Source organism: Corapipo altera, unplaced genomic scaffold, assembly GCF_003945725.1.
Source record: "Corapipo altera isolate COAL_440 unplaced genomic scaffold, ASM394572v1 1, whole genome shotgun sequence".
Lineage (NCBI taxonomy): Eukaryota > Metazoa > Chordata > Aves > Passeriformes > Pipridae > Corapipo > Corapipo altera.
Window position 1 is genome coordinate 32,571,452 of NW_020884873.1, and position 12,882 is coordinate 32,584,333.

The 12,882-nt window shown below is 42.2% G+C and overlaps 1 protein-coding gene across 1 annotated transcript in view; it reads right to left on the reverse strand.

The window, feature by feature from the left end:
- Positions 1-12,876, reverse strand: part of RAP1B (RAP1B, member of RAS oncogene family) — a 32,891-nt gene extending 20,015 nt beyond the window's left edge. Inside the window, exon 1 of the mRNA XM_027659774.1 lies at positions 12,820-12,876. The gene's annotated coding sequence lies outside the window, so the exon portion shown is untranslated. The remainder of the gene's footprint in view (positions 1-12,819) is intronic.
- Between the last annotated feature and the right edge of the window lie 6 nt (positions 12,877-12,882).

Below are 12,882 nucleotides of genomic sequence, written 5' to 3' on the forward strand. Positions count from 1 at the left end.
GCTTTAGGAATAAATGCAATTGAGATAACCCTTTCTCAAGAGGGCAAGTGTACCTCTTATAAAAGAGAAATTAAAATACTCCAGAGCTGACTTTCATACATTTATAGAAAACATTATTCAGAAATCAATTCTGAAGACTAGATAGACCCGATCGGCTTTTCAGTGTAACTAAAGACTTTTATATTCAAGATTCCTGGAAGTAAAGCTATTTCATTACTAGTGCAGACTCTTTGGAGGAGAATCAACTGCTCAGTAAACAAAGCTAGCAGCAACTTTTATTTCTAATTTTCACTGGTTTTGATAGCTTCTGGGTTGGACATATATGTACTCTGTCAGTTGAACAGCTAGTTCTTCTGGGCACTAATACAGTAATTTTTCTTGCACAAAAATATTTTTTCAATTATGTTCAAATATTTTAACTGATGTTAGAGAATCTACAGAGGATTTTTAAATAGCTGAGTGGTTAAGCTTATCCAGTGACATGAAGTCATACTAACCACCTGAGAAACAGCCAGAGAGATCTGAGAACAAGCTACTGCAGCATGAACATGGCACCAAGGTTTAAGCTGCTCCTTGAACTGCCCACAGGGACATTTACACAAAGACGGCTCAACCAAGTTTTCCTCCTTTCACTGAAAGGAGTTACCTTGATTAATACTGCACACAGGGACCATTTCCACAAAGCACGTAACAGAAGCTGACCTTGTGAGACTAGTTCCACTGTCTATAATTAGTATAGCTGAATAAAATTTGTTTTAGTTTTTTTTCTTAAGTCAAAGTTAACTCTCAGTTAGATCTGCAATCTGAACACAAATCTGATGCATGTTGCCTGCTTGAAGCCACTGATATCTCAAGATGAAAGCTTCCTGATGTGAGAGACTAACAACCATGTGCAACTTGTAGTAGATTCATATAAAGTATAAAAAGGCTTCTCAAAGCAAGTGATGTAATGAACATTCTTATGCTACTAAGAATATGCTATCCTTCAACACTTACTGAGTTCAAGTTTCAACTTTGTACAAAAATTCCAATATGTCAATTCAAATTTGGAGTACGTTATAAAACCTATACTATAGAATCTACTTAAGCTTCAAATGGAATTTGCAACATTTATCAGATATATTCTTATTTTTGGTGACTATTTGCCATGGTTTTACATTTTCTCCCTATTTCTGTAAAATAGTCACGATCCTCCAGAAAAGTTGTTTGTGAATGTTCTACCAGCCAGACTTACAGTGAAAATTATGACCTTGGAATTCCTGGAGAAGCTGAATTGCAAAGAAAATCCAGGCAAGCAATAAACAGAAATAAACTCAAATTTTTAAAAATACTACAAGTATATTAAATTCCAATAATGCATAATTACCGCTTGCGATGCATAAGCTAAGTATTCGACCATACAGCAAGTTCTGAGAACTGGGCCAGCAATTCACTGCCATGAATTTGGCTGTCATTGTAGAGAAGGATCAGTATTTAGCTGTAAAACTTGTACAAGTCAATGGATTGCCTCTTCATAGTATACACAACATGCTTTCCCTGATATGCATACTTCTGATTAAAGGCAGATATAAGCATTTGTTTGTCCCCATAATTGTTACAGTAAATTTTATCTTTCAAGCTACAAAACGAGGTCAAACCAGCAGGACTACAACTAAGACATGCAAGTTTTCAGAGTCAAGATACTTCTCCTGTAAAATGCACTCGTGTAATTTGGAAGTCAGTTTGAGAACAAGTTTGCCAGTTGGCTTAAGATACTCTTCTTTGGAAAAAGGGATCTTAATTTCTCTTGCAGAAGCAAGACCTGACCTCAAATTCCATGTGATATCTGCTTAACATCTGGCAATCCTAGCTCTACCTTGATTGTGACACTGGCTGCTGAACCAGTAAAGCCTTGTATCGGGTTTCCTTCTACAGACATAAGCCAATGCTCAGATCAACTAAAATTCCAGGATTACCTGAATTTTTGTGACTCCTGTTTATTTTTCTCCATAACCTACACAGCATATACACCCCTGGCAACGCCAGATCTTGCATATCTTCATTATAAAAGGTTTGGTTTCAATTCAGGTTTGGTTAGATTACTAAGGCGGATATATATAGAGAGAGATTTCCATCATTATGATCTTTTGTTACTGGCCATTTAAAACCAGCTAGTGTAGGCCCTTTACATACCAACCATCCTCCCACAGTACAATTTACAGTATTCTATTACAAATCAGGTTGGTAGCCTGAGAGCAGTCTTACAAATTCCCATACGTCATTTTAATTAAGATTAGGAGTTTTATCTGTTGAAAAGACACTGATTCTATGCAAATTGAGAATTCTCGCTACTAGCATTCATTAACAGGAATAAAATTAGCTCTTCCATGATAAATGAACCATACCAGCAATGTCCCAAGTAATTTTAACTCGTTTTTTTTTGACCTCTCAATTGATACTTCCCTAATAGAAACATGGTATTTGAACATGAGCAGCAAATGTCACTCAAAGTCACCCAAAGTATACCTGACTTCACAAACAGTTCTTTCGTTATAGCCTCAGACATCCGTCCTGAGGGTAAGCTGAAAAAGGCATACACCAATACCCAGCAACAACCATCATCTTCTGCCACACAGTTTTGCAAACTCTGCAGTAGAGAAGGTGCAACCTTAACTGCCTCTTTTCACAATTAACTTCGTTAGCTGAATCCACTGATGGACAAGAGTTTGTAAAAGGTCTGAAGTGCCTAACTGAAGTGGGTGAAACTTGGGCAGAACATCCTCTTGTTCTGGCAGTGAGGCAGTAGCATCTTGTACCTAGGGATGGTTGCTCCTCAGACAATGTCCAATTCACAAGCATACCTTAACTAGGAGATGACAACTGCAGTTGACCTTCACACCTCTGCCCACATGGAGATGCACAGACAACTTGGCTGTTCCTGAGGCAACTGCTAAATTGTCACAAGCTTCAGAAGAGCATACTTAAAAAAAACCAAAACAAAACACAAACCAAACACAATCCAATCAACCAAAAAAGCTAAACCCCACAAAAACCCCATCTACTAAAAATATCCCCCCCCCCCGGGGCCCCCCCCCCCCCCCCCAAAAAACCCCCAACCCCAAAACCAAACTAACAATCCACACTAAAACAAATGCCTGCTAATCTTAGTATGCAAACCTGTGAACTGCCATAGTTCCACATCTGCTTTGTGAGCAGTTGATGCATCTTAGCCCTCCAGAAGCCTCATTTAATGGGTCAGGAATTTCCAAGAGAGGGGAAAAATCTGACAGTTAGGAGCATAAACCCAAAGGTAAAAAATTCACACTTGCAAGCCTGAGCTCATAGACATGAGGACACCTACACAAAAAAATGAATAATTTTAACCAAATGAATTTGAATCACAGTCATCCCCACACCCCTTTCTACTACATGGACTAGATCTTTAGTAGAGAGTTACTGAATTAATGAGAGTTAAACTTGTTTAATCAGGTCTCCACAAGATTCTATTTGAAACTTAAGATCACTCTATTTCATGTTTAGATCATACTTTTTGATTCCTCTGCATCTTCAAAGCTTGCCATTTACTGAAGAAACCTGTCATACCTTAAGACTCACTTTGCTTTAAGTCAAATTGTATTGGGCTTGCATGGCAAGGTTTGGGTAGTAGCATTGCTATATGGGTGGCTTCTGTGAGAAGCTACCAGAAGCATTCCCCATATCTGACAGCCAATGCCAGATGTCTCCAAGATGCACCTACTGCAGGTCAACAGCAAGGTCCCAGTGGTAGCACCTCTGGGATAACAGATTTAAGAGGGGAAAAAAACTGCTGGGGGAAGAGCAACAGCAGAGAGAGGAGTGAGAATATGCAAGAGCATATGTCTGCACTCTGCAGACACCAAGGTCAGTGAAGAAGGAGCAGGAGGAGGTGCTCCAGGCACCAGAGCAGATTCCCCTGAAGCCCATGATGCACCGGTCTCCCTGCAGCCCATGGAGGTCCACGGTGAAGCAGAGATCCACCTGCAGCCAGGAGCGCTCCAGGCCAGAGTAGGGAGATACCCAAAGGAGGTTGTGACCTTATGGAAATCAGGTGCTAGAGCACTCTGTTCCAGAAAGGCTGTACCCCCAGAAGGGACTCATGTTGAAGAAGTTTGTGAAGGTCTGTCTCCCATGGGAGGGACCCCATGCTGGAGCAGGGCAAGAGTGTGAGGAGTCCTCCCTCTGAGGAAGAAGCAGCAGCAGAGACAACAAGTGATGAACTGACCGTAGCCCTGATTCACCATCCCCCTGCATCGCTGGGGGAGAGGTGGTAGAAAATGTAGGAGTGAAGTTAAGTCTCAGAAGAGGGAGGAGGGAGTGGAAGGTGTTTTTAAGATTTGGTCTTATTTCTCGTTATCCTACTCTGATATGACTGGCAATAAATTAAATTGCTTTCCCAAAGCTAAATCTGTTTTATCCTTTGACGATAACTGGCAAGTGATCCCTCCCTGTCCTTAACTTGATGCACAGGTCTTGCACTATATTAGAAAGCATCCAAAGGAGGGCACCAAGGATGGTTTCCCCTCAAGGGCCTTGAGGGGAAGCTGTGTGAGGAGCAGCTGAGGTCGCCTGGTCTGTTCAGCCTGGAGGAGACTGAGGGGAGACCTCACTGCAGTCTACAACTTCATTGTGAGGGGAAGAGGAGGGGCAGACACTGATCTCTTCTCTGTGGTGACCAATGACAGCACCCGAGGGAATGGCCTGAAGTTGCGTCAGGGGAAGTTCAGGCTGGATATCAGAAAAAGGTTCTTCACCCAGAGGGTGGCTGGGTGCTGGAACAGGCTCCCCAAGGAAGTGGTCACAGCACCAACCCTGACAGAGTTCAAGAAGCATTTGGATGATACTCTTGGGGACACGGTGTGACTCCTGGGAATGGTCCTGTGCAGGGCTAAGAGCTGGATTCTAAGATCCTTGAGGGTCCCTTCCAACTCAGCATATTCTGTGACATTTTTTTCTCCCTTGTCTAGTTGAGGAGGGGAGTGATAGAGCAGCTTTGGTGAGCACCTGGTGTCCAGCCAGGGTCAACCCACAACACAAATCAAACACACTGATAAGGTAACAGAAGATGTCCAAAGTATACTGAAATTTAAAATTGGCTCTAGAGGTTTGGATGGGAAGAACTTTCTAAATACAAATCAGCATGTCCGGTCTTCTAAGAATCACCAATTATTCAGGTTATGACAATCACCACAGCCTTTGGAAAAGCATTACCACTATATCCTTCAGCAAGTTAAATACATGCATCTCAAAACAATCTATATTTCGGGCAAAGCCCAAGTAGAGGAATGAACTTTTAGTCTACATTGACTGTTCCAGTGAAGCAAGTTTATCCTTCAGGAAACCAGTCTTTTATTTTCACATTGCTTAGGGTGCTTGCATTTACCCAATGCACACTCTGTTTAGGTTCTTGTGATCTGTGACTTCAACCTTCTGTTGGCAAGCCTGTGAACATTCCTTATTTTCACTTCTACTGTCACAGCAGATTCAGCATTCAGCTTGGAAAAGACACTTCAGTTTTCCTCTGTGAAACTTATAGCACCAAATTTCATTTAAAAAGTAGCCTCACAATAAAATTAAGTAATGGAAGAATTGCATTACTCGTAAATACAAATATTTTCAAGTTGACATATTTGCCTTTGAAAAACATTTTTGGAAACTGCATCTTAAGATTGTGCCTCCGGCTAGAACCAGGACTAGTTAGCAAGACTCCATATTGTTCAAAATATTGGTTACTGCAGTTAAACTAAGTTCAAACTAACATGCACTTAATGTTGCTTCCTCACTGTTGCTTCCTGGCTAAACAGGATTCAGATTTCTAGCAGAAAAGGAAGAGGTAGCATCAATATTCTTTGTTCTTCAGGAATAAAACTGTATAACCTATTTGATCTTTTCATTCCAGGCTTCATGTGAAATATTCTTATTTCTCACTCTAATTCCTACTCACATTGATACAGCACTTTTCTTCTGAGATTACTCTTCAGAGTTTGATGAAAAGCAACACACAGATCAAAAGGATGCCAAACACAAGCACACACAGTGGCCTAAAGCACTTAATCGTAAAACCTCCTTTTCAGCTACTCTGTCTTTGCAGAACTTCAGCTACCACACTTAAGTTTTCTATGCAGATCTCTGGTTGAACCTCGACTTAGCTTTGGGCATTTCCTGAAGTAAATGGTTTAGGGAGATCAGAAAAAACCCAAAACAAAACAAAAGAGGATCATCAAAAATATAAGCCATGGACTTGCTTAAATATAAAGAAAGGTGAAAAGGTAAGAATAAAATAAGAACATACAATGATCACAGGTATAACATAGCTATAATTCAGAAATGCTTGTTTCCCTTTCTAGTATTCAGATATAAAAAGCAAGTAGAATATTGTACACTAAATGTAAGAATGTTTCAAGACCAAGCATCCAGTTAAAAAATTAGTTATGAATGCCTGTTTATTATAGTATCACAGACTTCTCTAATGGCCTCCAAACTTACTCAATGCTCACGATGATTAAGTGCCAGTGTGTCTCGTCTCTGGTGAGATCTCATCTAATCTGCTACTAAGTGAAAAAAGATACACCAGAAAAATGGAAGAGTGATATCCTCCAGCATGATGGTCAGCTATTCTTGCCTCTTCCAGTGTTCCATCTTGATGCCACAGGACTACTACAGTCTCTTAGATTCCACCAAGTCCTAAGATGACAATTTGGCACTTTCTAGAATCATGGTACATTCTCAAATAACTAATGTCAGTTGAGGTTGGATTTTTGAACACAACATTTCACAGCCCACAAAGAACACAAGTCCAAGGCATCTCAAACTATGTATTTGTTAATATAAAACTACCTTAGAAATTAATCTCTGGATTGGTATTATATTTGTGAGAATTCTGAAGGTGAGTTCACACTTGCTATGAACTCATTTCTGATGCTGCTCACCATAAAACCCATGAAAGGATATTGCATTTTCTGTACGCTTCTAACAACAAAAACAATAGACAGCAAACAACAAAAGGACCATTCCCTGAATGGGAGTAAAATCACCACACTGAAAGTATGCCTACTGCCCACCAAATCTCCATTTTAAACAAGTCAGAAGGGTCACAGAAAGACAGTATGATACATATTTATATAGTTAGTATGAATAAGGATAACTCTAGAAGTTAGAGTTAAGTGTAAGAGTCAGATTTTGCATGACATATTAATTTATACACTCTCCCTACCCAAAGAAAATCCTTCAGCAATATTAGATGCAAAAGTAAATCACATGAAGCCAAGTAGACTATGTTTATGGGTCATCTTGTATATCAAGCTTTCAGAATGTTACCTTGTAAGTAGCTTTGGAGTGAAAGACCACAGGAGGGTTACTGACTGCATCTTACAACCTCTAACAATCTAACAAATTGCAAGATTAATAAAAGAGGTTCGTGCACACTATGCTGTTGGGCTGCCCCCAGGCAAGCCTGGACACACAGCCATACACACAGAAAGGCTTGGATTGGAAGGGATCTAAAAGATGATGTAGTTCCACTGGCCATGGGAAGGGATACCACCCCTAGATCAGGTTGCTCAGGGCCCCATCTAGCCTGGCATTTACAACTCAGTCTCAACTGTAAATGTCACCTTATAAATAAATAAATAAATCTAGTCCTAAATACTGTATTGCAGAAAGTAAGATTTTTAGGTAACTTCCACTTAAGATATTACTTCCTTTCCCCATTTCAGTTTACCTTTCTCCACATTCAGAAAAAATAATATACTTTGCAACTTTCCTCTAGTCTTCTAACAAATCACTTTCTGGGCAAGTATTAGACCAGGTGTTCTAGAAGTTTGATTAACTGCAAGCAAGGACTGTACAATTGCACAACTTACCTATCACTATTGTCTGGGTTCTGATGTAGTCCAGCTACTGTTCAGCTTCCCAGCTTCATCTCAAAAAATACTGACCGTACACCAAACCTCTAGAAAAATCAAAGTAGTTGGTCTGACCCTGCAACTACCAAAAACACTTGTATTTCAGTAGTGCTGAAGTGCCACTTATAGTAACACACGGGTCCTCCTTCTGTCTCCTGTACCCCTCCCCTCTGGAACTCCACACAAGTAACTCAGAAGTATCTGACGTTCACTTTTAACACAGATGTGGTCATACTTTTTTTTCTTCTTCCTGATATACAAAGCATGTTTTTAAGAAACTTTACTTCAGACTCCACTGCAAACATAGAAAAAAAGTGAAGCACAACTGGTTAGGTTGCAGAAACAGAGACTGCAAGTGGAAAAAAATAGGACAAGACTTCAAAAGCTAAGACAACTAATGCAGAGAAACAAAAACAGTTGCAGGGACTATCTGTGTTCACAAATTATTTCAGATTAACTGAAGACGAGGCTAGACAACATACATTATTTGGATTACCTACCAAAATCAGGTACTAACTGACTTAATAGTAACTGCTACAATTAAAGCAAGTAAGACTAACATTCACTTTGATGTCAACAAATCTTGATGCAAAGAGTACATTCTCTTTCTATGAAAAAGAATTTTAATTATGGATCCCTGTTTTAAGTTTGTCCTCAGTTATGAAAATAACCTGTTCTCCCGTTCCAGTTCAATACTGTCAGAAAATTTAATGACATAAAGTTTCTCACAGCTCTACAGTTAGAGTTACATTTAAAATTATTTCATGAATGAGTAACAGTGGCATACAATATCCTTTTTACAGAAGACCTGGTCAAGTCATTCAGATTTAGCACACCCTCCTGTGTTGCAACAGCTGCAGGAATGATACCAAGTGATCTAAGAAAGTACAGATTTCCTGAAGAGAATCTCAAATGGGAGAGAAACACGAGATGCTGCTTGTCTGCCACAAGATGCAAACACCAATCCATTAGAAGGGCTAGGCTGTCCTACTCCTGCACTATGGTCTGGCCTTCCTCCCTTGGCCAGGAATGAACTAACCACGTGGGCTGAATTGGCAGTCTCTTTTTGTAGCTGCATAGCAGGGATTTACTTCAAATAACGTCAATTCCTTAGATTAATAACTGGAGAGCTGACTGGGACAGTGTACAAGATATTGCCAAATGTCTCTTCTTCTTCCTGGTTCACCTCTACAAAGTTCCTTTAACTCTGCAACACATGGTCCTCTAGGGTCTTATAGTGACTTTCACTCTATTGCTTCAGTAGTAAAAATCACTGTTAAAACACTATTCTTGAAAAAAGAGCATCCTGAATAGCTAGAGGGCCCCCAAATCATTTTATATTTCAAAAGTTGCTTCACAGGTAGATTTCTAACCTGATGTTTACAGTCTTCCTCCCTTTCCTTGCTGCTAGAAGAGAGAACATGCAGTTGTCAGGAGCTCACAACAGCATGCATAGGCAGACACATAAAAATAAAAAAACCTTTATCACTTTTAGTTGTCCAGTGTTTCTTTAGGCATTCTAAAGCTTCACAGATGAGTTTCAAGAAAGAACCTTCTGCTGCTTTTGAAGGTAACCTCATTCAACTGCTCCATGAAGAAACAGTTTGTACCAGCTGACAAGTCTTTGACTTTCTCCATATAGTGTTTGCCTACTACAAGTAAACTGCCATAGTTTCATCAAAGTACGGCTTCTACTACGCCTGTCTCACTCAGCTGACAGGCCCTAAGGAGAAAGCCATACATTACATGCTCTGAGATACTAAAGCTCTACTACAGTCACCTGTTAAACAACTTTGAAAACTCAAGTCAACTTGAAAACAAATCTCCTATTAATGGCATTTGAGTACAAAAACACTTCTTTTTTTCCCTGGTCTATGCAAGAAGAATAGAAACAGACCGTCTTAATGATTATCTGAGCAGGAAAACAAAGTTTGCCTTCAAATATAAAGGTGTAGTTACTGTAGATACTCCTTTAATCTCTCTGAACAAGAAGGCTGTCTAAAATATCCCTCTACCTGACCTAGATGCTACAGAACACAGCAGAAGCCTGCCCCAACTCAGCAGGGATTCAGCACACTGACATCACACAGTGCACTTCGGTCTGCTTTTGGATTTGTTCTGAGGTAAAGGAATGGCAGCATTTGCAACCACAAGCTAAACATGAACTTCTGTTGCACAAGGTATGCTTAGTGATCTGTTTACTAAGAGAGCAATTTTGATTAAAACTCACAACAACTTGAGCCTAACCTGAAGAACACACAAATGTCAGTAGAGTATCTGAAAGTCATCTAAGCATTACTTAGACCAACCAATTCATAAAGGATCCACCTACCCTCTTAGTATACACCCAAGGTCAAGAGAGTGCCTGTTTTTATCTCTAAGATATTCTTATCCTTAAAAGCACCTCTCTATACCTAACCCCGAGCAGCCAGCAGAGCTCTGCGGATGACAGGATTGGCACTGTAGCAGTAAGCATCAAGTACTCAAGTACTTCTGTGACTCTTGCACTTCCCACATCCCAGATGATAAGTGGACAACTGTTTATTTTAGTTCCCTGTCACATTTACTAACTGTTAGATCACAAGCTACAGTGGAGTCTTCAGCATACTCCGTTCCTCGCCATACGAGCAATTTCTTTCTCCTTTTGTAGGCCCTCACCTAGATTCCCATCTGTTTGCCTCTGCTCCAGAAAGGCTCTCAATTAAAAAGACAGTCAGTTTTACTGTGCAAAACTGGCACAGCACAAAAAGAACTGTCATGCCTCACTTCAGATTTATTTTTGATGAACTGTCCTACAGCAGAGCTTTGGAACAAAATAGCACAATTTTAATTCCACTCAGAAAACTTATCTGGTGCAAGCATATAGTAATAGAAGCATGACGCACAGGTACAGAGAGTTAAAAAAAAAAAAACTACCAGGGTTTCTTGTCCCCCTGTATACAAGTTCTGGTTTTACACTTATAGTCTTTCAACTCTGTTTTGCAGATTATTTCACCCCCAGGCAGACAGGTGCTCCAAGTATGATCATCTTTGCTGCAAAAAAGATACACGGCACTTATATTGCACAGTGCAACTCAAAACTCAGTTACATGGGTACAGATAGTAACAGAATCTTGCACTACAGCTCTAAGTTAAAACTGAAGTAGTTCACACCGCTACAAGAAGCATGCCTGAAAACATAAAGGTACCAAGGAAATAAAACACTGCATCTAATTAGTTAGAAAGTTTATTTTTGCAAAGCCTTCATTGTGAACAGACAAGGTAACCCCCACTACTCACTTAGCTCATTTTTATCTGGAATGAAGTCTACAGGACAGACTTTCAGTGAGAGTAAAAAAAGGTGTAATGAATAAAGAAAGTGAAAATACTCGACTGTAGCAAGTTTGGTTGGTTTTTTTCCTCACAAAAGCTTGCGATTTTAATACAGAGGCAAGTCATCCAAAAGGTAATAATCTGACTAATGTTTAAAGTTTTCCATAGAGGTGAAAAGAAACTCTTTCCAAAGGGAAATATATTTATTTTTGAGTGGCTGTTCTTTAAGGCAATGCAATTGTTTTTTTCCTTTTAATGAAAAAGAAGAGTGTTTCTTGTCTCCTTTTTTATAACAGTAATTTCGATGTATACTTTACTGTCAAAGATTACTGGAAAGTCTTTGTCAAACACCGTCTACACATCTCACACTTGGGTAAGATGTAGTTGTTATATGCTGAAAATTACAAATTACACTAATCAAAACATGTAAATGCAAAACCACACACGCGACCTGTGTGTTTTTCAAGCTGGGCATCTCTGACACACCCTCTCTCTTGGAACTGTTTCACCTTACTACCATACCCCGAAACAGTACAGGAAGAGACTTTCTTTTTTTTGTTTCCTTTACCCTGAGCAGCACAACCCATCCCTTTAAGATGGAAATGGGAGTAAGAGCACACTGTTGTTTTTTCGCAGAAAACCTTGGTTTCTTATCCTCTTTTGTAATCTGGGGCCAGTGCGAAAACAGTTGGATTTGATTTTATTTTCCTCTCTGTAAACTTTGGTTTCCTTCCACCGCTCCTTCACAAACACGAACAGAAGGGTACAAGGATCTCAGGTCCATCTGACGGGTTTGGCGCAGGAAGTGTCAGTCAAATTCTTCCATTTGGTTTGACATGAGTGGTGGTGGGGTGCTTAGACGAGACAAACATCCCTGTCATCCCCTTTTCATTTTGTGATAAGCCAGAGAGAAGCTCGCTGGCCAGGGCGCTGCCCGCTTCTCCTGCTCCATGGCCACCCCCGGCACAATCCCTGCGGGCTGCCCGCCCGGACCCCCCCGCCCCGCCCGCACACACCGGCCGGAAAGAGCGAGCGGCTTCTCCCGGCGGCCGGACTAGGTGGGGCTCGGCTCGGACTTCCCGCTGACAACGCCGGCGGCCGCCGGGGACCGTCCCCTTCCCCGCCCGCGGCAGGGCCGAGCCGGGCGTCACCCGCCCCTCCCCGCGGCCGCCCGGGCCCCACGTCGCGGCCCCGACCCGCGGGGTTACAACTTTCCGCTTCCGCTCCAACTTCTGCTCTGGGGACCGGCGGGCGGGGGGCGGCGGCGAAAGGCAGGGCCGGGCCCCGGGCCGGGCCGCGGCAGCTGCCCCTCGCCGCCCTGCAACCCCCACCCCCGCCGGGTCCCCCCGTGCCCGAGGCCGGACGCAGCGGCGGCTCCCGGTTCCTCCTCCGCCATGTTCCAGGCTGGTGCCCCTTCTCTCACAGCGCCGCTCCCCGCCGCCCCCCTCCCACCGCCACCGCCGCCGCCGCCGCCCCCACCCCATCTAAACCCTCCCATCCCCTCCCCGCCACCTGTACCAGAGGCGCGGCGCCGCTCCCCGCCACGGCGGCCCGGCCCGGCCCACCCGCGCTGCCCGCCGCGACCCACCGGACAGCGCCTCCGCTCCCCGCCGCCTCGCCGGCCGATGCCGCTGCGCCGCGCCCGCCCCGC